Source organism: Phocoena sinus, chromosome 6, assembly GCF_008692025.1.
Source record: "Phocoena sinus isolate mPhoSin1 chromosome 6, mPhoSin1.pri, whole genome shotgun sequence".
Lineage (NCBI taxonomy): Eukaryota > Metazoa > Chordata > Mammalia > Artiodactyla > Phocoenidae > Phocoena > Phocoena sinus.
The window spans coordinates 99,400,224-99,425,268 of record NC_045768.1 but is presented as its reverse complement, the minus strand read 5'-3'; the positions used below and the strand labels follow the sequence as shown (position 1 = coordinate 99,425,268).

At 37.4% G+C, this 25,045-nt stretch overlaps 1 long non-coding RNA gene across 1 annotated transcript in view; it reads left to right on the top strand.

The window, feature by feature from the left end:
• Window positions 1–3,924: 3,924 nt before the first annotated feature.
• LOC116755653 overlaps window positions 3,925–25,045 on the top strand; it is a 52,695-nt gene continuing 31,574 nt past the window's right edge. Inside the window, exon 1 of the long non-coding RNA XR_004350416.1 lies at window positions 3,925–4,012. This is a non-coding gene — a long non-coding RNA (uncharacterized LOC116755653). The remainder of the gene's footprint in view (window positions 4,013–25,045) is intronic.

Sequence of the window (25,045 nt, the reverse complement as noted above, 5' to 3'; positions counted from 1 at the left end):
CTCATCTGGTTCCATGTTCCCCTCTGATTGCGATAATTCAACCACCTTGGCCTCCCTCTGGTTCTTTGCAAACACAACTTTTGGGTCTCATGATCTGTGTGTGTGCATTCCCTCAATGGCCCTTTCCTGTGCTCCTACTCTGGGTAAAACATCCTGCCTGATTCCACCCTGGGCTCTGAAACCCTATCCTGGAATTGGTCCTCTAGGTTGAGGCCTAGATGGCCTGGCCTGGCCTGGCCCTGGGAGGGGAGAGATTAGAGGTGTGTGTGACAGTTTTTGGTGAATGGTATAGTACAGTCTATAGTACAAGGATGGGCATTACTACCTGTTCCAGGAAGGCAGTTCCTCCGGAGAACATCCATGGGTCTGGCTGCCTTTGGAATAAAACATGGCAGGTGCCACTCGCCAAGTGAGTAACAAGACATGGCAGCACCTAAAAGGCAGTCAGTGGAGGTGAACCATTCCTGCTGAGGAGACATGAGAAGAGAGAGCTTCCCTAGCCCAGAATTTCTCATGGGGGTGGTTCTGGGGCATTGTCTGTTTGCCCGTAGCTGAGAGGGCAGCAGAGTGGGAGTGGAGCTGTCTGCCAGGCCTGGGATCCTGTGATTCCTGCAGATTCCTACCACCTTCACAAGGTTGTCTTGAGGAACAAAGGGTGCACGGGAAGAAACTCTGGAAAGAGTGAATTGGCATACAAGCATAAGGCAGGAATATTTACACTGGTAATAATGGAGAAGTCTTTAGTTCTTGACCACCCATCTCTAACCAGCATGTGTGATGGGCATGAGGGGCTGACGAGTGGTCAGTCTTTCATCCGTTCACTGATTCATTCTTTATTTTTTTTGATGTGGGCCATTTTTAAAGTCTTTATTGAATTTGTTACAATATTGTTCTGTTTTATGCTTTGGTTTTTTGACTGCGAGGCATGTGGGATCTTAGCTCCCTGACCAGGGATCGAACCCACACCCCTGCATTGGAAGGCGAAGTCTTAACCACTGGACCACCAGGGAATTCCCTCACTGATTTATTCTTTCATTCACCCACTCATATATTTATTCACTCATGGTTTATATCCATACTATCCAATATGGTAGCCACTAGCCATCTGTAGCTATTGACACTTGAAATGTTCTAGACCAAACTGAGATGCTCCATAAACATAAAATACACACTAGACTTCAGAGACTTAGCCTAAAAATTGTGAACGCCTCATCAAAAATTTTTAAAAACATTGTTTACATATTGAAATGATAGTATTTTAGATATATTGCATTCAATAAAATGTGCTATGAAAATTAATTTCATCTACTTCTTTTTACTTTTTGTAATGTGACTACTAGAAAATTTCTAATTTCCTATGTGGTTTAGATTTTATTTCTACTGTACAGGGCTCATTTAATCATATCTGTTCCTCTGAAGGACTGGGGTGTGTAAGACTGACTAGTTCTGGTTAAAAAACTGCCCCAGACTGGGATTTGCCCCTTCCAATAATATCACAGAAGGGGAGAAGCTGGCCCACAAGTCTCCCAGATGAGAATGGGGCACCCCAAACCACGAATGGAGGATTTCATTACAAGCCCCTCTTGAGGGACTTAACACAATTGTTATGATTGATTAAGGCACGAAAGCTGTTCATTATTCATGTTTGGTGGGTTGTACTTCGTTCGGTGTATCTCAATGGCATGGGAATAGGAACTGAATAAATTACCCAGCGGTGTGGGAATTCATGTAATTCAGAACTCGAGTGTGCTATGTGTTTGTGAGTGTGTGCACACATTTTAATGAGATGCAATTTTCTTTCCATTTGAGAAATTCCCAGAGCGCTCCTGCTTTGTTTGCTCTGACTCTAACCTAGCAGCTTCAGAGGCAGCAGAAAATGGAGAGATGAGATGAAAACATTTGGGCACAATCCCTCTGAAGGCTTTCTGGGGTTTTCTTCACTGGAATCTTTCTGCTGAAGGGCATGCCCTCCTGACACTTTAGAACTCTGGCCTTTGTTCTTTCCTTGTCTCTGGTCTGTTTTTTCTGCAGTGGGTCTTTAAGACAGCATATAGTCAAAGCAGAGTGTAAGCCCATGGCAAAGAGTGAGGGATCTCAGGGTCCCAGCTGGATGCATATAGGTAAGAAGTACCCACAGCCTCCGCATGTGAAAGGTTGTAAGGCAGAGTGGAAAGAGCTGGGTGCTGCAGAGGGTTCTTTACAGGCCCTTAGGCACTACACTCATTAAGACATTTGTTCATCAGTGGCTACGGGACACATGATCTTGGCCCGGTGTTGAGGAAACCAAAATGAATCAAGTTTGCGTCTTGTCCTCAAAGCATTCCACCGGATGAGAAAATGGTGAAAAAGCAAAATGTAATTCAGCACTGCCACTTTGGGAAGATGGAGCAGATGTACTTTTCCCTATTCCTCCTGCCAACTACAATGAAAAAATCCTGGATGTATATATAAAACAAGCCTAAAGAGACTTTGAAAGTTTGAGGAAAGAAGGTGCACCATTTAAGGGCTCTTGGAACCCAAGAAGAGACCCAATGGTGAGTTCCCTGGGTCTTCTTATTATCTTTTATATTCAGAGTTGGAGCTGAAGAAGCAGGCAACCCAGGCATATTAACAGGTGCAGAGAGACAAAAAGCCTCCCCGAAAGCCTGCTCTCTAGCCAGAGGACCAGGAAAGGGGCCTTGAGCAAGACAGAAAACTTTTAGAATCTGACTGCTGTGCCCCAAACAGACACCACAGAAGAGACTGTAGCCTAGCCCCCACCAGCAAAGGCCGAGTGGGGAGCCTGGATTCTAACTCTCACCAGGCTGTAATGAGGTGCCTGAGCCATGCTGGGGCATGGAGGTAAGGGCCAATGAACAGTGAGGACTTTGAGCATCACCCAGTCACCATGACATCACCCCCCAGAAGAGACCACCCAGAGAGAATTAAGGACGCCTCCCTTCCATGCTCCCAGCCAGGTGGCTTCAGTGGAGGCCTCGTGAAGACCCCAAACTCTCAGCCCCACCCTGCAGTAATGGCGAGCCCCTCCCCACCTGAGGGTCCAAGTGGGGAAGCTGGACTTCTACCCTCATCCAGCAGTAAAGAGGCAGTGTCTCCCCATCTCCTTCTAGAATGGTGTCAGAGGAAGGCAGAACCATAACTTACCCAATCTGCACAGCAGAGAATAGACTGAAAAAAATGAAGAGTTTCAAGGACTTCTGGGATCCTAACTAAAGCTCTTTCTCTCTCTGCCATTTGAGGACAGTGAGAAGGCAGCCATTGCAAACCAGGAAGTGGGCTCTCACCAGGAGCTTAATCTGCCAACACCTTCGTCTCAGACTTCCCAGCTGCCAGAAGGGTGAGCAATAAATGTCTCTTGGTTAAGCCACCCAGTCTGTGGTACTTTTGTTATAGCAGCCCAAACTGACTAAGATGGTCTTCTTACCTCTTTTAGCCTATCAGTTAGAGCTTTCTGCAGGATTTCTTAGAGCCTCTATTAACACATGGGCAGTTCAGAAGTCAGCTAAGATTTTGAAGGCAGACTTTATGCATATTTTTGTGGCTCACAGTTTGGTGGCCCACTCTTTTCTGGGATTTCCCTCCTCAATTTCTAGCCACTTTGACAACCCACACTCCAATCTCTGACTTTGCAGCACAGTAAGATGGCCGCTTTCTGTTCAAAATCTATTTCCCATGCGCCATGTGGACTCAGGCATGCCTTCAGAAGAAAAACCAGTTAAATGCCATTATCATCCAGTTTTCTTACTGCTATGGGCTGAATTCTGTCTTGCCAAATTCCTATGTTGAAGTCCTACCCCCCAGTACTTCAGAATGTGACCTTATTTGGATATAAGGTCTTTGCAGAGGTAATCAAGTTGGAATGCGGTTATTAGGGTGGGTCCTAAAAAGAGGGAAATTTGGACTCAGACACACACATAGGGAGAACTCCATGTGAAAATGAAGGCAGAGATTGGGATGATGTTTCTACCTGCCATGGGATGCCAAAGATTGCCAGAAAACCACCAGAGGCTAGGTGAGAGATATGGATTATATTCTTTCTCACACCCCTTAGAGGCACCCAATCTTGCCCCACAATTTGATCTCAGACTTCCAGCCTTCAGAGCAGTGAGTCAATAAATTTCTGTTGTTCAAGCCACCATGTTTGTGGTACTTTGTTACAGAAGCCTTAATAAGCAAATACACCCCCCTTAATTAAGTCTCACCCCTCTAATTCTCCCTGCTATAGGTCATTCTGCAGCTCTTCAAATAGTTGTGCTTGTTTTAATATATTGTCCAGAGTTTATAATTGTCCGCGGCGTGGATATTAGTTCAGTATGAGCTACTCCACTCTCGCCAAAAGCTGGAAGTCCATGAGCTAAATTTCCAATCTTCCAGTCTGTGCTTGGCAGCCTGTGAGTTAATTTTGTTTACCCCTGAATCCGGTCCAGGGTCCCAGATCCCATGTTAGGGTCGGATATTCTGCCCTCTGATGGTTTACAAGAAGTAGAAAAATATTTATGGTCTTCTATGGTTAAATAGATTGGTTATGACTGATCTTAAAATCATGTAGGCAACCCCCCCCCCCAACTTTTCCCTTTCCTGGGAGGGCTGCATAGGACTTCAGCTGAGCCACTATTCAAGTACTTATGCAGATGGAAAACTGCTTTCTGTGGAAATTTGTCCCTACTTATAAGTGATTCTGCAACCCACTTACATGCAGGTGTGTGTGGATCCTTGCATATATGTACGTGCATGTTGGTGCATTGGAGAGGAGCTAGGGGACCCTCCATTTGGGAAAGAATACAAACTGAGCTCTTTGTGTTTAATAACACTGCAATTTTTCTTAAAATAGATGGCTCCCTTTCAGTCAACAATAGAACATATCTGTTAACTTGGAGTATTTAACCTGTTAAATCTCCTGGAAGCAGCCTGACAAGGACCTTGGAGAGTTAGTCCAAAGGACATTAACCATCACTTCTGGATTGTCTAAGCTTACTCTCTCTTTAGCGATTTCTGTAGCCAGGGAGACACACACTGTACTACCTTACTTTAGCTTCCCATAGAAATGTCTTTCCAGAGAACAGTGATTTAATATGCCTTCAGTTTCCGTCCAGTGTTGATAAAAGAAACAGTGATATGAAGAATACTCTGCAACTTTTGCGGAACAGCTGTTGAGGATGAGGTTCATTAGATTGTTCAATATCTTATATAAAGGCCTAGGAGAGTGGCTCCCACTGTTTTCTTTTTAATCACAAAATCCTTTCTTCAAATACAAGCTTACGTGGAAACTTCATGCCTATAATAGATCAACATGGTTGAAGTGGAAGCTGGAGGTCCTAGAGCCTTGTCTTCCCTCTCTCCCTGCTTTTCTTTCTCTAGTTTTTTTCTTACCCACCACTTCACAGTCCCCTGCATGACCCCTTGTTAAAGGGCTCCATTGAGCACAGTGTAAAAATCGTTAGCGTTAGTCTAAGGTAGACTTTACGTTGAGAATTTAGTGCTAGGACAAAATTTGTCTCGTCTCACAGATAGTGGTGATTATGTTGATATAACTCAGATGTGTTACTCTGTGTGTTTCTCTTCTTGCCTTGGATGCCAGGAAAATCAGATAAATTAGGTTCTCAAATTTAATAGTTATTCTTGTCCTGGAATAGATGCAACAATTTGTCCCAGTTTTCTTCAACCAAAGTTGTAGAGGATTGAGTTTATTATATCCCCAGTTGAAGGTACATTATCATCATAGGAGCTCTCTGTTGTATGTATACGAATTTGTATGTATGTATATATTATGTATGTATTTATTACCATTATCCCTAAACTCTGTTCTCATTACCCTTCTCCTCCCTTACTACCCCACACAGACAACTCTATTCTGATGGGTTGAGTGTATAACTTTATGTTAGACTATGTTCCTACAAATGGGTATTGTTTTATACACATGTATATTTATGTGTATGTATCATTATATATATATATAATATGTGTATCTTATATATACAGGTATATAATATATGATGTATACAGAAATTTATCTCATATATTCTTCACCATCCATTATGTTTTCAAGATCCATCCAATTGCTCTGTTTAAATGTAATCTACTGCTTTCAGCTACCGCATAGTGTGCTGTCGTGAGTACCAACCACTTATTTTATGTTCTCTTTCCCAATGACACACACCCAGGTTGCCTCCAATTCCTGGTCACCACAAATAACATTGCAATGAGCATCCTTGTACATATGCCCCTTAGTAGCTGTCTAAGAATTACACTGGGATATAGACATTGGAGTGGAATTTCTGTGTCATAGCATATGTATCTGTTTAATTCGACTAGGTATTGGCAGATTGTTTCCCAGAATGGCCGCACCCATCCACATTCCCACCAGCAGTGCAAAGGGTTCCCACTTCTCCAAATCATTAACAACTCTTGACATTATTCATTTTTACATTTTTGTCAATATGTAAGGTATTTTTAATTGCTGTTTTAATTTAAATTTCTCTTATTCTCAATTATTTTGAGCAAATCCTCATATGCTTATTATTTTGGATTTCTCCTCTATACATGGCCTGCTTGTATCCCTTGCCCATTTTCTGTTGAGGTTACTGTAGCTGTTTTCCTTGTTGATTTTCATGAGCTCCTTGTATATTTTAGATCAGCATTGGTTAATTGAAATATAATGTGAGCCACACGATCTTCCAGTAGCCACATTAAAAGAATGAAAATAAACCAGTGAAATTATTTTCATTAATTTATTGCTTAATTATTAGTGAAACCGTAGTTACAGACTATCTTTTCAGTTTTATAGATAGCAAATATTTTCTCCCATTTTGATATCTGGGTATTTACTTTTTTGGGGAGGCTGAGATGTCTTTTCTGGTCTAATATATGGTCATTTTGTTGTAAATCTCTATACATACTTGAAAAAATAGTTATTCTGTTGAGTATAAGATTCTTTCTCTAAAAGTATGTTTTAAATTTCTATATCTTAATAATTTCATCTGATTGTCCCATCAGTTTCTGAGAGGAAGAGATGTAAAATCTCTCATTGTAATCATGAATTTGTCAATTTATCCTTGTAATTTTTTCCTTTATACATTCCAGGCTAGTTTGTTTATGATCTTGGAGATTGCTTCTTTTAAAAATACCAAATGATGTCTCTCTTTGCCTCATTAAATGTTTGATATTTAAAAAATACTGTTATATCAGCTTCATTTATTAATTTTTTGATGTATTTTTTTCCATGCCTTTAAGTTTTCAGTGTTGTTTCATTTTAGGTTTCTCTCTTCCTTCCTTCCTCTTTCCTTCCTTCTTACCTTCCTTCCCTCCTTCCTGTTTCTTTCCTTTTTTCCCTCTCTTTCTTTCCTTTTTCCTCCCTTCCTTCCTCTCTTTTTTTCTTTTTCTTTTATTAATGTCAAGTAGCTCTTTAGCTGAATATAGCAAAGCTGTTACTGCAGATCTTTCTATTTTTCAGGGAGGTAATTTCCTCCCAGTTTTACTGAGGTATGATTGACATATAACATTGTATTACACCAAAGTGTACAACACAATGATTGGATATATTTATATGTTGCAAAACGATCACCACAATAAGTTTAGTTAACATCCATCACCTCACACTGTTACAGATTTTTGTCTTGTGATGAGAACATTTAAGATCTATTCCCTTGGCAACTCTCAAATATAAAATACAGTATTGTTAACTATAGTCACCATGCTGTACATTACATTTCCAGAGCTTTTTTATATTATAGCTGGAAGTTTGTACCTTTCGACCCCCTTCACCCATTCCCCCCATCTCCCCTCCCCGTCCCCCCTTTCCCACTGGCTCTGGCAACCACCAGTCTGTTCCCTGTGTCTATTTCAGTTTTTTTAAGGTTCCACATATAAGTGAGATCATACAGTATTTGTCTTTCTCTGTCTGGCTTATTTCTCTTGAATATTAGTTTTTTTGATGATGTCCTTTTCTACATAGACTTTGTTAATTTTTATGTTTGATTTGTTTTCTTTTGTTTTAAGCAGTCCTAATTACTATACTAGGAAACATACTTTTACTCAGAATATCTCTTGTTCTGTGTTTCTCTCTCTCAGAGGCTCAGATGTAAAATTGACTTGGTAAAAACTTTCTTAGAACTGGCTTCTAAAGAGCTTATATCTCTTGAAGAATAAAATAAATGATATCAGTCAGGATCTCTGCTTCTGGCAAGTTAGAGAAACAGAGCTCCAACTTATCCTCCTATGTGAAACAAGTGGAAAAAAAATACACACACATGCACATATGTATACACACAAATATACACACACATATATACATGTACATATGCACACATCCATATATATATGTGTGTATATGAAACCACAGTTTCAAGTCTTTGGAGTTCAGGCAACAAAAGACAGTGAAGCCTGAGAGATGAGAAACAAATAATATGATTTCCAGGGTTTCCCCAACTTAGTACCTGGAGAGAGAATAATACATTATGGCTAAGTGGGGTTTATTCCAAGAACACAGGTTTGTTTCACATTAAAAAATAATCAGTGTAATTCATAATATTAACAAACTAAAAAGGCAAAACCACATGACCATCTCAATACATGTAGAAAAAAACATTTGATAAAATTCAGTACTATTCCTAACCAAAACCCTCTACAAACTAAGAATAGAAGGGAACTTATTCAACCTGAGAAAGATCATTTGCAAAATTTCTATAGCCTATTCACTCTTAGTGGTGAAGTACTAGATGCTTTCTTCCTAAGATCAGGCACAAGGCAAGGATGTTACCTTTCAGTAGTTCTATTCAACATTGTATAGACAGCCTAAGTGCAATAAGTAAGTGCAATAAGGTAAGAAAAAGAAATAAAAACATCCCGATTATGAAAACTATTATTTTCTCAGAGAGTATAATTGTCTACATAGAAAGTCCTATAGGATCTACATAAAAGTAACAATGCTATATAGCTTTCTCCAGATTATAAATATTTTCTCAGATTATTATTATTTTATTTTTATTTTTTTGTGGTACACAGGCCTCTCACTGTTGTGGCCTCTCCCGTTGCGGAGCACAGGCTCCGGACATGCAGGCTCAGCAGCCATGGCTCATGGGCCCAGCTGCTCCGCGGCATGTGGGATCTTCCCGGACCGGGGCACGGACCCATGTCCCCTGCATCGTCAGGCGGACTCTCAACCACTGCGTCACCAGGGAAGCCCTTCTCATATTATTAAATATAATGTTTTTAATGACTACATCTCTAGTACTCAATTAAATAGTTCCTTTATATTGGACATTTAAAAATTTTCTAATAATGTTATTAATACTGTAGTAAACATCTCTATCAGTTTAATTTTATTCATATCTCTGTTATTTTCCATTGTGCAAGTTCTCAATAATTAAAGTTGAATTTCTGGGTAAAAGGTGATGGATATTTTAAAACTTGTGAAATGTATTATCAAATTGTCCCCAAGGCAGGTTGCCCTAATTATTAAATAGTACCTTGTTGTTTCAATTTGAACACTTTTGTCGCCTGGGTATAATATTTTGTTGATGGGATATAGGTTTTTTATTTCTGTCCCTGTTAATCAATTTTGCTAGCACCATTTGTTAATAATAATACTCATTTCCCATTGATTTGAAACATTATGTAAATATATTGAAGTTTTATATATTCTTAGACCTTTGGATAAATTTTTTTTTGTTTAAGTACCTTCTTTAAATGTTGTTTTTAGCTTTATCATTTATTTTAATTTACAGTTGTGGTTCCCCTCCATTATTTTTATTTTTCAAAATCTTTTTTTACAAAAAAAATGAAGCCCATCAATTTACCCTTTATATACATTCTAGAATTCTTTCCCCAAATTAAAAAAAAAAATCATTGGGATTTTGGTTGGAATGACATTAAATTTGTAAGTTAAATCATGTGGAGAATTGTGCTCTTTATAATGTTAAATCTTTTTATGGGGAACATGGTCTGTCTCTTGTTTTATCCAGGCTTTCTCTAAGTATGACTTTGATTTCCTCCTTAGCTTCGTAACTATTTAGGAGAGCATTTTATAATTTCCAGGTTAAGTGGCTATATGTGTGCATCTGCATTGGCTTTTTGTCTTATCATAGCGTAAATTAGAGAATGAGGATGACAGTTTTTGCTTTTGAATAAATTGTTGAGGTTTTTTTTTAGGGCCTATTATATGGCCAACTTTTATAAATGTTCATGGACACTGAAAAAGAAGGTACATCCTCCATAAAGTGCCACGTTTAATGAAGAATTTAAGTCATTTTATTAATTACATTTTCCAGATTCTTCTGCTTCCTATTTGTTCTATCAAGGCCCAGAAATATGTATTAAGAAATATCATGCTACTAATGTATTTCTGCCAACTTCTCATTGTGATTTGAATAGTTTTTATTTCATGTATTTTGATGCTATGTTATTCAAAACATAGACATTTTATATTATTTTATCTGCATTGTGGATTTTGTCCTTAATAAATGTGATTCTCTTTTATCTTGTTCATTGCATATTGCTTTGAGTTCCATTTTAATATTAATCTTATGGCCTCTGCTTTCTTTTTATTTGCATTAGCCAGGTACATCTTTGTTCATCTTTTTTTTTTTTTTTGCGGTACGCGGGCCTCTCGCTGTTGTGGCCTCTCCCGTTGCGGAGCACAGGCTCCGGACGTGCAGGCTCAGTGGCCATGGCTCACGGGCCCAGCTGCTCCGTGGCATGTGGGATCTTCCTGGACCGGAGCACGAACCCGTGTCCCCTGCATCGGCAGGCGGACTCTCAACCACTGTGCTACCAGGGAAGCCCCATCTTTTTATTTTTAACCTTTTTGTGTCATTGTAAAAGTATGTCTTGGAGATAATTTATAATTAGATTCTTTTAAAAATACAATCTGAGTGGCTTTTGATTTCAGTAGATGAGTTTATCCTACTGTTATTTACTACTATCACAGGTAAGTTTTGTTTTATTTTTGCCATCATGTTTTTGTTGGCCACTTTTATATTTAAAAATATACATCCTTCATTTTATTTTTATTAATTGATTTAGACCTTCTATTTTCTTCTCTAGTGATTTTTTTCGTCTAGTAATTAATTTTAATTAGAAGGATATACTTGTCCCCTTTCTTTAAGTATCAATGTCACTCAAGTATCTAATATCTAAATATATAATATTATCAGTATTATCTAATATTATCAAAAACCTTTTTATGTATTATTTAGAAATTAGCATATTTACTTCCCCCCATCAATCATTCCCTTACTTAGAGTATGCATCGATTTAATCTGCAATGTTTGGATTAATTACTGTGATTTACTAACATCTTGCATTATGTATCTTCTTTTTCTAAATTTTTTAATTTGTTTTTATTTTTTAGTGGAGTATAGTTGTTTTACAATATTATGTTAGTTTTTACTGTACAACAAAGTGAATCAGCTATATGTATACATATATTCCCTCTTTTGGGGATTTCCTTCTCATTTAGGTCACCACAGAGTATTGAGTAGAGTTCCCTGTGCTATACAGTAGGTTCTCACTAGTTATCTATTTCATACATAGTGTCAATAGTGTGTATATGTCAATCCCAATCTCCCAATTCATCCCCCTCCCTACACTTTCCACCTTTGTATTGATGTTTGGTCTCTACATCTGTGTCTCTGTTTCTGCTTTGTAAATAAGATTGTCTATACCAATATTTTCAGATTCCACATATATGCATTAATATACGATACTTGTTTTTCCCTTTCTGACTTACTACACTCTGTGTGACAGTCTCTAGTTCCATCCATGTCTCTACAAATGACTCATATTTTGTTTCTTTTTATGGCTGAGTAATATTCCATTGTATATATGTACCACATCTTCTTTATCCATTCCTCTGTTGATGGACATTTAGGTTGTTTCCATGTCCTGGCTATTGTAAATAGTCTACAATGAACATTGGGGTGCATGTGTCTTTTTGAATTATGGTTTTCTCTGGGTATATGCCCAGTAGTGGGATTGCTGGGTCATAGGGTAGCTCTATTTTTAGTTTTTTAAGGGATTTCGATACTGCTCTCAGTAGAAGTTGTCTAAATTTACATTCCCACCAACAATGCATGACGGTTCCCTTTTTCCACACCTTCTCCAGCATTTACTGTTTATAGATTTTTTGATGACAGCCATTCAGACTGGTGTGCTACCTCATAGTAGTTTTGATTTCCATTTCTCTAATAATTAGTGATGTTGAGCATCTTTTAATGTGTTTGTTGGCCATCTGTATGTATTCTTTTGAGAAATGTCTATTTATGTCTTCTGCCATTTTTTAATTCATTTTTTTTTGATATTGAGCTGCATGAGCTGTTTGTATATTTTGGAGATTAATCCTTTGTCAGCTGCTTCATTTGCAAATATCTTCTTCCATTCTAAATGTTGTCTTTTCATCTTGTTTATAATTTCCTTTGCTGTGCAAAAGATTTTAAGTTTCATTAGGTCCTATTTGTTTATTTCTGTTTTTATTCTCATTACTCTAGGAGGTGGGTCCAAAAATATCTTGCTGCAATTTATGTCAAAGAGTGTTTTGCTGATGTTTCCCTCTAAGAGTTTTTTAGTGGGTGTGCTAATACAATGGCATTATCTTCTGTGGGTATATATATATTTTTATTTTTAACATCTTTATTGGAGTATAATTGCTTTACAATTGTGTGTTAGTTTCTGCTTTATAACACAGTGAACCAGCTATACATATACATATATCCACATATCTCCTCCCTCTTGCATCTGCCTCACACCCTCTCTATGCCACCCATCTAGGTGGACACAGAGCACCGAGCTGATCTCCCTGTGCTATGTGGCTGCTTCCCACTAGCTATCTATTTTACATTTGGTAGTGTATATATGTCCATGTCATGCTCTCACTTTGTCCCAGCTTACCCTTCCCCCTCCCCATGTCCTCAAGTACATTCATAATGTCAGTGTCTTTATTCCTGTCCTGCCCCTAGTTTCTTCAGAACCATTTTTTTCATTTTTAGATTCCATATATATATGTGTTAGCATACAGTATTTGTTTTTCTCTTTCTGACTAACTTTACGCAGTATGACAGATTCTAGGTCCATCCACCTCACTGCAAATAACTCAATTTCGTTTCTTTTTATGACTGAGCAATATTCCATTGTATATATGTGCCACATCTTTTTTATCCATTCATCTGTTGATGGACACTTAGGCTGCTTCTATGTCCTGGCTCTTGTAAATAGAGCTGCAATGAACATTGTGGTACATGACTCTTTTTGAATTATGGTTTTCTCAGGGTATATGCCCACTAGTGGGATTGCTGGGTCATATGGTAGTTCTATTTGTAGTTCTTTAAGGAACCTCCATACTGTTCTCCATAGTGGCTGCATCAATTTACATTCCCACCAACAGTGCAAGAGGGTTCCCTTTTCTCCACACCCTCTCCAGCACTTACTGTTTGTAGATTTTTTGATGATGGCCATTCTGAGCAGTGTGAGGTGGTACCTCAATGTAGCTTTTTTTTTTCTTAACATCTTTATTGGAGTATAATTGCTTTACAATGGTGTGTTACTTTCTGCTTTATAACAAAGTGAATCAGTTATACATATACATATGTCCCCATATCTCTTCCCTCTTGCTTCTCCCTCCCTCCTACCCTCCCTATCCCACCCCTCTAGGTGGTCACGAAGTACCTAGCTGATCTCCCTGTGCTATGCGGCTGCTTCCCACTAGCTATCTATTTTACGTTTGGTAGTGTATATATGTCCATGCCACTCTCTCTTTGTCCCAGCTTCCCCTTCACTCTCCCTGTATCCTCAAGTCCATTCTCTAGTAGGTCTGTGTCTTTACTCCAGTCTTGCCCCTAGGTTCTTCATGACTGTTTTTTTTCTTTTTTAGGTTCCATGTATATGTGTAAGTCTATGGTATTAGTTTTTCTCTATCTGACTTCACTCTGTATGACAGACTCTAGGTCCATCCACCTCACTACAAATAACTCAATTTCGTTTCTTCTTATGGTTAAGTAATATTCCATTGTATGTATGTGCCACATCTTCCTTATCCGTTCATCTGTTGATGGATACTTAGATTGCTTCCATGTCCTGGCTATTGTAACTAGAGCTGCAATGAACATTTTGGTACATGACTCTTTTTGAATTATGGTTTTCTCAGGGTATATGCCCAGTAGTGGAGCTGCTGGGTCGTATGGTAGTTCTATTTTTAGTTTTATAAGGAACCTCCATACTGTTCTCCATAGTGGTTATATCAATTTACATTCCCACCAACGGTGCAAGAGGGTTCCCTTTTCTCCACATCCTCTCCAACATTTATTGTTTGTAGATTTTTTGATGATGGCCATTCTGACTAGTGAGAGTTGATGCCTCATTGTAGTTTTGATTTGCAGTTCTCTAATAATTAGTGATGTTTCATGTGTCTGTTGGCAATCTGTATATCTTCTTTGGAGCAATGTCTATTTAAATATCTATTTAAAATGTTCTGCCCATTTTTGGATTGGGTTGTTTGTTTTTATGATATTAAGCTGCATGAGCTGCTTGTAAATTTTGGAGATTAATCCTTTGTCAGTTGCTTCATTTGCAAATATTTTCTCCCATTCTGAGACCATATTGCTTATGGTTTCCTTTGCTCTGCAAAAATAAGTTTCATTAGGCCCTATTTGTTGATTTTTGTTCTTATTTCCATTTCTCTAGGAGGTGGGTCAAAAAGGATCTTGCTGTGAATTATGTCATAGAGGCTTCTGACTATGTTTTCCTCTAAGAGTTTATAGTGTCTGGACTTATATTTAGGTCTTTAATCCATTTTGAGTTTATTTTTGTGTATGGTGTTAGTGAGTGTTTTAATTTCATTCTTTTATATGTAGCTGTCCAGTTTTCCAAGCACCACTTACTTAAGAGGCTGTCTTTTCTCCACTGTATATTCTTGCCACATTTATCAAAAATAAGGTGACCATAGGTGCGTGGGTTTATCTCTGAGATTTCTACCCTGTTCCATTGATCTATATTTCTTTTTTTATGCCAGTACCATACCATCTTGATTACTGTACCTTTGTAGTATAGTCTGAAGTCTGGGAGCCTGATTCCTCCAGCTCTGTGTTTCTTTCTCAAGATTGCTTTGGCTACAAGGGGTCTTTTGTATTTCCATACAAATTGTGAAATTTTTTATTCTAGCTCTGTGAAAAATGCCATGGGTAGATTGATGTGGATCACATTGAATCTGAAGATTGCTTTGGGTGGTATAGTCATTTACACAAGTTGATTCTTCTGATCCAAGAACATGATATATCTCTCCATCTGTTTGTATCATGTTTAATTTCTTTCATCAGTGTCTTACAGTTTTCTGCAAACAGGTCTTTTGTATCCTTAGGTAGGTACCTACTTATTCCTAGGTATTTTATTTTTTTGTTGCAATGGTAAATGGGAGTGTTTCCTTAATATCTCTTTCAGATTTTTCTTCATCAGTGTATAGGAATGTGAGAGATTTCTGTGCATTAATTTTGTATCCTGCTACTTTACCAAATTCATTGATTAGCTCTAGTAGTTTTCCTGTAGCATCTTTAGGATTCTCTATGTATAGTATCATGTCATCTGTGAACAGTGACAGCTTTACTTCTTGTCCAATTTGGATTCCATTTATTTCTTTTTCTTCTCTGATTTCTGTGGCTAAAATTTCCAAAACTATGTTGAATAATAGTGGTGAGAGTGCACAACCTTGTCTTCTTACTGATCTTAGTGGAAATGGTTTCAGTTTTTCACCATTAAGGATGATGTTGGCTGTGGGTTTGTCTTATATGGCCTTTATTATGTTGAGGAAAGTTCCCTCTATGCTTACTTTCTTGAGAGTTTTTATCATAAATGGGTGTTGAATTTTGTTGAAAGCTTTCTCTGCATCTATTGAGATTATCATATGCTTTTTATCATTCAGTTTGTTAATATGGTGATTCACATTGATTGATTTGCATATATTGAAGAATCCTTGCATTCCTGGGATAAGCCCCACCTGGTCATAGTGTGTGATCCTTTTAATGTGCTGTTGGATTCTGTTTGCTAGTATTTTGTGGAGGATTTTTGCATCTATGTTCATCAGTGATATTGGATTGTAATTTTCTTTGTTTGTGACATCTTTATCTGGTTTTGGTATCAGGGTGATTATGGCCTCGTAGAATGAGATTAGGAGTGTTCCTCTATCTTCCATATTTTGGAAGAACTTAAGAAGTGTAGGTGTTAGCTCTTCTCTAAATGTTTGATAGAAATTGCCTGTGAAGGCATCTGGCCCTGTGCTTTTGTTTGTTGGAAGATTTTTAATCATGGTCTCAATTTCAGTGCTTGTGATTGGCCTGTTAATATTTTCTATTTCTTCCTGGTTCAGTCTCGAAAGGTGCTTTTCTAAGAATTTGTCCATTTCTTCCATGTTGTCCATTTTATTGGCATAAATTTGCTTATCGGAATCTCATGATCCTTTGTATTGCTCCAGTGTCAGTAGTTACTTCTCCTTTTTCATTTCTAATTCTATTGATTTAAGTCTTCCTTTTTTTCTTGATAAGTCTGGCTAATGGTTTAGCAATTTTGTTTATCTTCTCAAAGAACCACCTTTTAGTTTTATTGACCATTGCTATTGTTTCCTTCATTTCTTTTTCATTTATTTCTGATCTGATCTTTATGATTTCTTTATTTCTTCTAACTTAGGGGTTTTTTTTGTTCTTCTTTCTCTAATTTCTCTTGGTGTAAGGTTAGGTTGTTTATTTCAGATATTTCTTGAGGTAGGATTGTATTGCTATAAACTTCCCTCTTAGAACTGCTTTTCTGCATCCCATGGGTTTTGGGTAGTCGTGTTTTCATTGTCATTGGTTTCTAGGTATTTCTTGATTTCCTCTTTGATTTCTTCAGTGATCTCTTGGTTATTTAGTATTGTATTGTTTAGCCACCATGTGTTTGTATTTTTTTACAGATTGTTTTCCTGTAATTGATATCTAGTCTCATAGCATTGTGGTTGGAAAAGATATTTGATACGATTTCAATTTTCTTAAATTTACCAAGGTTTGATTTGTGACCCAAGGTATGATCTATCCTGGAGAATGTTCCATAGGCACTTGAGAAGAAAGTGTATTCTGTTGTTTTTGGATGGAATGTCCTATAAATATCGATTAAGTACATCTTGTTTAATGTATCATTTAAAGCTTGTGTTTCCTTATTTATTTTCATTTTGGATGATCTGTCCATTGGTAAAATTGGGGTGTTAAAGTCCCCTATTATGATTGTGTTACTGTAGATTTCCCCTTTTATGGCTGTTAGCATTTGCCTTATGTATTAAGGTGCTCCTATGTTGGGTGCATAAATATTTACAGTTGTTATATATTCTTTGATTGATCCCTTGATCATCATGTAGTGTCCTTCTTTGTCTCTTGTAATAGTTTTTATTTTAAAGTCTCTTTTGTCTGATATGAGAATTGCTACTCCAGTTTTCTTTTGATTTCCATTTGCATTAAATATCTTTGTCTATACCCTTAATTTCTACCCGTATGTGTCCCTAGGTCTGAAGTGGGTCTCTTGTAGACAAGCATATATACAGGTCTTGTTTTTGTATCCATTCAGCCAGTCTATGCCTTTTGATTGGAGCATTTAATCCATTTACATTTAAGGTAGTTATTGATATGTATGTTCCTACTACCATTTTCTTAATTGTTTTGTGTTTGTTATTGTAGGTCTTTTCCTTCTCTTGTGTTTCCTGCCTAGAGAAGTTGCTTTAGAATTTGTTGTAAAGCTGGTTTGGTAGTGCTGAATTCTCTTAGCTTTTGCTTGTCTGTAAACGTTTTAATTTCTCCGTTGAATGTGTTTGAGATTCTTGCTGCGTAGAGTAATCTTGGGTGTATTTTTTTCCCTTTCATCACTTTAAATATGTCCTGCCACTCCCTCTGGCTTGAAGAGTTTCTGCTGAAAGATCAGATGTTAACCATGTGTGGATTCCCTTGTATGTTATTTGTTGTTTTTCCCTTGCTGCTTTTAATATTTTTCCTTTGTATTTAATTTTTGATAGATTGATTAGTATGTGTTTTGGTGTGTTTGTCATTGGATTTATCCTGTATGGGACTCTCTGCGCTTCCTGGACTTGATTGACTATTTCCTTTCCCATATTAGGGAAGTTTTCAACTATAACCTCTTCAAATATTTTCTCAGTCCATTTCATTCTCTCTTTTTCCTCTGGGACCCCTATAATTTGAATGTTGCTACATTTAACACTGTCCCAGAGGTCTCTGAGAGTGTCCTCAATTCTTTTCATTCTTTTTTCTTTATTCTGCTCTGTGGTAGTTATTTCCACTATTTTGTCTTCCAGGTCACTTATCCATTCTTCTGCCTCAGTTATTCTGCCATTGATTCCCTCTAGAGAATTTTTAATTTCATTTATTGTGTTGTTCATCATTGTTTGTCTGCTCTTTAGTTCTTCTAGGTCCTTGTTAAACGTTTTGTATTTTCTCCATTCTATTTCCAAGATTTTGGATCATTTTACTATCATTACTCTGAATTCTTTTTCAGGTCTACTGCCTATTTCCTCTTCATTTGTTTGGTCTGGTGGGTTTTTGCCTCACTCCTTCATCTGCTGTGTGTTTCTCTTTCTTCTCATTTTGCTTAACTTACTGTGTTTGGGGTCTCCTTTTCACAGGCTGCAGGTTCATAGTTCCCATTGTTTTTGGTGACTGCCCCCAGTGGCTAAGATTTGTTCAGTGGGTTGTGTAGGCTTCCTGGTGGAGGGGACTAGTGCCTGTGTTCTGGTGGATGAGGCTGGATCTTGTCTTTCTAGTGTGCAGATCCGTATCTGGTCATATATTTTGGGCTGTCTGTGACCTTATTATGATTTTATGAAGCCTCTCTGCTAATGGGTGGGGTTGTGTTCCTGTCTTGCTAGTTGTTTGGCTTAGGGTGTCCATTACTGTAGCTTGCTGGACGTTGAGTGGACCTGGGTCTTAGTGTTGAGATGTAGATCTCTCGGAGAGCTTTTGCCAGTTGATATTACATGGACCTGGGAGGTCTCTGTTGGAGCAATGTCCTGAACTCGGTTCTCCAATCTCAGAGGCACAGGCCTGACACCTGGCCAGAGCAACAAGACCCTGTCCACCATATGGCTCAGAAGAAAAGGTAGAAAAATAGAAAGAAAGAAAGAAAACTAAATAAAATTATTAAAATAAAAAAATTATTAAAAATAAACAAAAAATTAAAAAGTAATATAAAAGAAAGAAAGAAGGAACAGAACAACCAAACCAAAAAAGAAATCCACAAATGATAACAAGCACTAAAAATTTATACTAAAAAAATAAAAATGGACAGACAGTACACTAGGCCAAATGGTAAAAGCAAAGCTACACAGACAAAATCACACAAAGAAGCATACATATACACACTCACAAAAAGAGAAAAAGAAAAAAAATCTGTATATAAAAAAAAAGAGGAAGAGAGTCAGCAAATAAATAAACAAATTTACCAGTGATAATAAACTGTAAATACTATACTAAGATAAACTTAAAACCATATATAAATTAGATGCAGAAAGCAAACCCCCAGTCTACAGTTGCTCCCAAAGTCCACTGCCTCAATTTTGGGATGATTCGTTTTCTATTCAGGTATTCCACAGAAGCAGGGTACATCTAGTTGACTGTGGAGATTGAATCTGCTCCTCCTGAGGCTGCTGGGAGAAATATCCCTTTCTCTTCTTTGTTCGCATAGCTTCAGGGGTTCAGCTTTGGGTTTGGCCCTATCTCTGCATGTAGATCGCCCGAGGGCGTCTATTCTTCGCTCAGACAGGACAGGGTTAAAGTAGCAGCCGATTAGGGGGCTCTGGCTTACTCAGGCCGGGAGAATGGAGGAGTAAGGAATGCAGGGCGAGCCTGTGGTGGCAGAGGCCGGTGTGACATTACAACAGCCTGAGGCATACCATGTGTTCTCCTGGGGAAGTTGTCCCTGGATCACGGGACCCTGGCAGTGGTGGGCTGCACAGGCTCCCAGGAGGAGAGGTGTGGATAGTGCCCCGTGCTTGCACACAGGCTTCTTGTTGGCTGCAGCAGCAGCCTTAGCGTTTCATGCCTGTTACTGTTGTCTGTGCTGATAGCTGCGGCTCACACCTGCCTCTGGAGCTCGTTTAGGTGGTGCTCTGAATCTCCTCTCCTTGCGCACCCCGAAACAATGGTCTCTTGCCTCTTAGGCAGTTCCAGACTTTTTCCTGGACACCCTCCCGGTTATCTGTGGTGCACTAGCCCCCTTCAGGCTGTGTTTACACAGCCAACCCCAGTCCTCTCCCTGGAATCTGACCTCTGAAACCGGAGCCTCAGCTCCCAGCCCCCACCCGTCCCCGGTGGCTGAGCAGATAGGCCTCTCAGGCTGGTGAGTGCTGGTCAGCACCAATCCTCTGTGCGGGAATCTCTCCATTTTGCCCTCTGCACCCCTATTGTTCTGCCTCCTCCGTGGCTCTGAAAGTTCCCCACTGCCACCCCCATCTCTGCCAGTGAAGGGGCTTCCTAGTGTGTGGAAACTTTTCCTCCTTCACAGCTCCCTCCCAGAGATGCAGGTCCTGTCTCTATTCTTTTGTCTCCTTTTTTCTTTTGCCCTACCCAGGTACATGGGGAGTTTCTTGCCTTTTGAGAGGTCTGATGTCTTCTGCCAGCATTCAGTAGGTGTTCTGTAGGAGTTGTTCCACATGTAGATGTATTTCTGTTGTATTTGTGGAGAGGAAGGTGATCTCCACGTTTTACTCCTCTGTCATCTTGAAGGTCTCTTCCCTCTAAGAGTATTATAGAGTCTGGCCTACATTTAGGTCTTTAATCCATTTTGAGTTTGTTTTTGTTTATGGTGTTAGGTAGTGTTCTAATTTCATTCTTATACATGTAGCTGTCCAGTTTTCTCAGCACCACTTGTTGAAGAGGCTTTCTATGCTCCATTGTATATTCTGGCCCCCTTTGTCATAGATTAGGTGACTATAGGTGTGTGGGTTTATTTCTGGGCTTTCTATTCTGTTCCATTGATTTATATTTCTGTTTTTGTGCCAATACCATACAGTCTTGATTACTGTAGCTTTGTAGTATAGTATGAAGTCTGGAAGCTTTGTTCCTCCAGCTCCATTTTTGTTTCTCAAGATTGCTTTTGTTATTCTGGTTCTTTTGTGTTTCCATACATATTGTAAATATTTTTTCTAGTTCTGTGAAAAATGTCATTGTTAATTTGATAGAGATTACATTGAATCTGTAGATTACATTGGGTATTGTAGTCATTTTCAGAATATTGACTCTTCCAATCCAAGAACATGGTATATCTCTCCATCTGTTTGTATCATCTTTGATTTCTTTCATCAGTATCTTATAGTTTTCTGTGTACAGGTCTTTTGCCTCCTTAGGTAGGTTTATTCCTATGTATTTTATTCTTTTTGTTGCAGTGGTTAATCGGATTGTTTCCTTAATTTCTCTTTCTGATCTTTTGGTGTTAGTGTATAGGAATGCAGGAGATTTCTGTGTAATAATTCTGTTTCCTGTGACTTTACTAAATTCATTGATTAGCTCTAGTAATTTTCTGGTTGAATCTTTAGGATTTTCTGTGTGTATAGTATCATGTCATATGACAACAGTGACAGTTTTACTTCTTCCTTGCCAATTTGGATTCCTTTTATTTCTTTTTCCTTCTCTGATTGCCATGGCTAGGACTTCCACAGCTATGTTAAATAATAGTGGCAAAAGTGAGCACCCTTGTCTTCTTCCTGATTTCAGAGACAGTGCTTTCAGTTTTTCACCATTGAGAATAATGTTTGCTGTGGGTTTGTCATATGTAGCCTTTATTATGTTGAGGTAGGTTCCCTCTATGCCTACTTTCTGGAGAGTTTTTATCATAAATGGGTTTTGAATTTTGTCAAAAGCTTTTTCTGCAACTATTGAGATGATCATATGGTTTTTATTATTCAATTTGTTAATATGGTATATCACATTGATTGATTTGCATATATTGAAGTATCCTTGCATCACTGGAATAAATCCCACTTGATCATCGTGTATGAGGTTTTTAATGTGTTGTATTCTTTTTGCTAGTATTTTGTTGAGGATTTTTGCGTCTATATTCATCAGTGATGTTGGCATGTAATTTTCTTTTTTTATGATATCTTTGTCTGGTTTTGGTATCTGTGTAATGGTGACTTCATAGAATGAGTTTTGGAGTGTTTCTCCCTCTCTAATTTTTTGGAACAGTTTGAGAAGGATAGGTGTTAACTCTTCTCTAAATGTTTGATAGATTTCACCTGTGAAGCCATCTGGTTCTGGACTTTTGTTTGTTGGAAGATTTTTAATCACAGTTTTGTTTTCATTATTTGTAATTGGTCTGTTAATATTTTCTATTTCTTCCTTGTTCAGTCTTGGAAGGTTGTACTTTTCTAAGAATTTGTCCATTTCTTCCAGGTTGTCCATTTTATTGGTGCATAGTTGCTTGTAGTAGTCTCTTATTTTCCTTTGTATTTCTGTGGTTTCAGTTGTATCTTCTTTTTCATTTCTAATTTTATTGGTTCGAGTCCTATCCCTTTTTTTCTTGATGAGTATGGCTAAAAGGTTTATCAATTTTGTTTATCTTCTCAAAGAACCAGCTTCTAGTTTTATTGATGTTTGCTCTTGTTTTTCTTTTTGTTTCTATTTCATTTATTTCTGCTCTGATATATATGACTTATTTCCTTCTACTAACTTTGGGGTTTCTTTGTTCTTCTTCTTCTAGTTGCTTTAGGTGTAAGTTTAGGTTGTTTATTTGAAATTTTTCTTATTTCTTGAGGTAGGATTGTATTGTTATAAACTTCCCTCTTAGAACCACTTTTGCCGCACCCCATAGGTTTTGGGTCATTGTGTTTTTGCTGTCATTTGTTTCTAGGTATTTTTTGATTTCTTTTTGATTTCTTCAGTGATCTGTTGGTTATTTAGTAGCATATTGTTTAGCCAATCTTTGTTTGTATTTTGCAGTTTTTTTTCCTGTAATTGATTTCTAATCTCATAGCGTTGCGGTCAGAAAAGATGCTTGATACAATTTCAAGTTTCTTAAATTTACCGGGGCTTGATTTGTGATCCAATATGTGATATATTCCAGAGAATATTCTGTGTGCACTTTGGAAGAAAGTGTATTCTGCTGCTTTTGGATGGAATGTCCTATAAATATCAATTAAGTCTATCTGCCCTAATGTGTTATTTAAGGCTTGTTTTTCCTTATTAATTTTCTGTCTGTCTGATCTATCCATTGGTGTAAGTGGAGTGTTACAGCCCCCCACTATTATTGTGTTACTGTTGATTTCCCCTTTAATGGCTGTTAGCATTTGTCTTATGTATTGTAGTACTCCTATGTTGGGTGCATAAATATTTACAATTGTTATATCTTCTTCTTGGATTGATCCCTTGATCATTATGTAGTGTTCTTCCTTGTCTCTTGTCACAGTTTTTATTTTAAAGTCTAGTTTGTCTGATATGAGTATTGTTATTCCAGCTTTCTTTTGATTTCCATTTGCATGCAATATCTTTTTCCATCCCCTATATATCTTCTTTTTATAATTATTTTTGACATTTCCTTTTGTTTTATAACTACTTTGGGAGCAGATATTTTCATTTGATTCTTTGTCTTAATGATTTCAATATTTACCTCTCATTTAATAGCATGACTTCTTCATTGTTGAGTCCTTTATTTTTATTCATTTCTTTTTTCAGCTTTCTTGTCTTTGACTAGTTTTTATTTCCTTCAAGATTTTGTGATTGTTATATTTTTTGTGTTCTTGTATATCTAAGAATATTTTCTGTTGCCATCACATGTAAGCAACAAGTTAATTAGCACAGAATTTTCAAGTAGTAACTATTTTCTCTCAAAACTCTGTCTCTATTGTTTCATTGTCTTTGGTGTTTAAGAGGTATATTCTGAAGTTAGTTTGCTATCTTGTTTTAGGAGAGCTGTTTTATTTTCCTTGACTATATTTTTATATGAGTCTTTGTCTTTTTCTTGAAATTAATCATTTTCTCTAAAGCATTTCTTTTCTTTTGTTTTTTAAACTTCATTGTAAGTGACTCCTTTTGGTCTGGCAAATCCAGGTGTTTTTCATATCAAGAAAGTTTTTTTTTTTCGATTTTGTCTCTGCTTGTTGCTTCTTTATTTGTTTTTTTCCTTCCAGGACTCCAATTATGTTTATTTCCATTCACTGTCTTCTGTATTCATAACGTGTCCTCTCTTCGTATTTGTTTCTTTGGGCTTTCCCATTTATTAGAAAAGGCTTCTGAAATGCATAATTCATAGCACTGTTCTTGTTTTAGCAGAGTCAGGACAGCTCTTTATTACTTTCTGTCTTTGTTTAATTCTGATACTGTATTTGAAAACTTCTTGCAATTTCTCTTGTTTTAAAATTTTGTGTAGCATATAAGTTATAATGTATATATAACATATAAGTTATGTAAGTTATGAATTATGACATTAAAATAAGAACTCACAACTGACTCTACCATCCAGTTTAAGAACTGCAATATTAACCATAACATTAAAGGACTTCCTCTGCTTGCTTCACCCCCACAGGTAACCTCCATCATTAACTTATATTTGTCATTCTTTTATTTTTAAGAAACAGTTTATCACAAGTATGTATCTTAAAACAATATAGTGTTTAATGGCTTTATAAAATAGTATTGTGCAGTGTGACTTACTTTTTTTTCATTCAAATTGTTTGTTTTCTTATTATTGAGTTTTAAGAGTTCTTTATATACAGTAGTTTCAATAGCAATCTTTTATCAAATGTGTCTTTTGCAAGTATTTTCTCCCAGTCTGTGGATTGTCTGCTCATTCTCTTAGTATTGTTTTTTTCAAAGCAGTAGTTTTTCATTTTAATGAAGTTCAGCTTACTGATTCTTTCATGGATCATGCCTTTGGTATTGTATCTCAAAAGGCATTGCCATATCCAAGGTCATCTAGGTTTTCTCCTATGTTATCTTCTAGGAGTTTTATAGTTTTGCACTTTACATTTAAGGTTATGATCTATTTTGAATTAATTTTTGTGAATGGAGTAAGGTCTTTGTCTAGATTCCTTTTTTTTTTGGCA